General features: G+C 39.4%; 1 pseudogene; it reads left to right on the forward strand.

Moving 5' to 3' along the window:
• The first annotated feature begins 539 nt into the window (after window positions 1-539).
• On the forward strand, window positions 540-1,146 carry LOC147571755 (large ribosomal subunit protein eL39-like; annotated as a pseudogene).
• Window positions 1,147-2,502: the final 1,356 nt, after the last annotated feature.

Below are 2,502 nucleotides of genomic sequence, written 5' to 3' on the forward strand. Positions count from 1 at the left end.
TCACAGTCTATGAGTTCGAGCCCTGCATTGGGCTCTGTGCTGACAGCTCGGAACCTGGAGCCTGCTTCAGATTCTGGGTCTCCCTCTTTCTCTGGCCCTTCCTCTCTCACACTGTCTCTATCTCTCTCAAAAATAAGGAAACATTTTAAAAAATTCACTCTAGGGATTCGAAATCAAATTTGAGCAAGCAGAAAAAGAATCATTGAATTTGAAGATGTATCAATTGAGATTATCTAGTCTTAGAAAGAAAAATAAATTAAGAAATGAACAGCGTCTCAGAGACCTGACGTACCCAAAGTAGAATGATGTAATCAAAAGAAAACAAGTCAACCAAGAATTCTATATCCAACAAAATCATTCTTAAAAAATGAAGAAAAGCTTAAAACATTCTTAATAATAATAAACCAAAGAGGGGAGAGTTTGTTGTTAGTGGATCTGACCTACAGGGAATACTAAAGCAAGTCCTTTGGGCTGAAATAAAAAGACACTAGACAATAATTCAGATTCACACGAAGAAATTCAGAACGCCAGTACAGCTATGTGCAAAGATAAATACAAAAGACGGCATATGAGTAGTTTTTGTTTATAACTGCTTTTTTTCCTCCCTGACTTATAGGACAGCTACAGAAGCAATGTAAATCTAAGTTGATGCTCACAAAACATATGGAAATTGTCTTATAACATCTTATGATATAAGTGTCACTCAATCCAGAAGACACGATATTTATAAACATATATGCACCCAACGACAAAGCCTCAAAATACATGAAGCAAAAACTGACAAAACCTTTAAAGGGAGAAACTTACAATTTAACAATAATAGTTGGAGCTCTCACTTTTTTCCCACCGTCGTGGTGTGTGCGGTTGACTGTTCCTCGCCATGTTTTCTCACAAGACTTTCAGGATTAAGCGATTCCCGGCCAAGAAACAAAAGCAGAATGGGCCCATTGCCCGGTGGATTTGGATGAAAATTGGCAATTAAATCAGGCAGAACTCCAAGAGGGGGCATTGGAAAAGAACCAAGCTGGGTCTCTAAGGGATCGCACATGAGACGGCACACATACTTATGCTGCATGAACGTCACATGTTCCTGTCCGATGGCTCTGTAACATCCCTCCTACCTGAATAACAGACATGTTTTACCAGGGAAATGATTTCCTCTGTTGCTAAGCTTCTGCTCCAGTGAGTTGGTTCAGTAATAAATATGTGAGACCTTTTGGTTGGAAAAAAAAAACACAATAATAGTTGGAAGCTTTAATACCCAACTTTCATAATGGATAGAACAATTAGATAGAAGATCAGCAAAGAAAGAGAAGACATGAAAACCACTACAGGCCAACTAGACCTAACAGGCATAATAGAACTTTCCACCCGACAACAAAAGGATACACAATCTTCTCAAGTGTACGTGAAACATTCTCCAGGACAGAACGTATGTTAGGCCATAAAATAGGTCTCAGTAAATTTAAAAGGATTGAAATCATGCAAAGAATATTCTCTGACCAAAACAGAATGAAATTACAAATCATCAGAAAGAAAGAAATTTGGAAAATTCACACTTCTGTGGAAATTAAACAACACACTCCTAAATTACTAATGGTCAAAGAGGAAATTCCAAGGGAAATTAGAAAGTACTTTGAAAAGACTAAAAACAAAAACACAACGTACCAAAACTTATGGGATACAGCAAAAGCAGTGCTCGGAGAAATTGATATCTTTCAACACCTACACTGAAAATAGCAAACACCTCAAATTAATAAACTAATCTTTCACCTTAAGAAGGTAGAGAGGAGTAAACTAAACTCAAAGCAGGCAGAAGGATGGGAATAGTAAAGATTAGAACAGAAACAGAGAATAGAAAAACAGTAGGAAAAAAAATCAACGAAACCAAAAGTTGGTTCTTTAAAATTTTTTTTTTTCAACGTTTTTTATTTATTTTTGGGACAGAGAGAGACAGAGCATGAACGGGGGAGGGGCAGAGAGAGAGGGAGACACAGAATCGGAAACAGGCTCCAGGCTCTGAGCCATCAGCCCAGAGCCTGACGCGGGGCTCGAACTCACGGACCGCGAGATCGTGACCTGGCTGAAGTCGGACGCTTAACCGACTGCGCCACCCAGGCGCCCCAAAAAGTTGGTTCTTTAAAAAGATATATAGGTGCGCCTGTGTGGGTCAGTCAGTTGAGAGTCCGACTTCAGCCCAGGTCAGGACCTTATGGTTGGTGAGTTCGAGCCCCACATCAGGCTCACTGCTGTCAGCCTGTCAGCACAGAGCCCACTTCAGATCCTCTGTCCCCCTCTCTCTGCGCCTCTCCTGCTTTCACTCTCTCAAAAATAAATAAACATTAAGTGAAAAGATAAATAAAATAGAAAAGCCTTTAGCTAGAGAGACCAAGAGGAAGAGAGAAGACTGAAATCACTAAAATCATGTATGAAAAAGGGGGCATTACTACTGACCTTACAGAAATAAAAATGATTATAAGGGAATACTATGAACAACCATAT

Source organism: Puma concolor, chromosome F2 (genome assembly GCF_028749965.1).
Source record: "Puma concolor isolate L17-30 chromosome F2, mPumCon1.1.hap2, whole genome shotgun sequence".
NCBI lineage: Eukaryota > Metazoa > Chordata > Mammalia > Carnivora > Felidae > Puma > Puma concolor.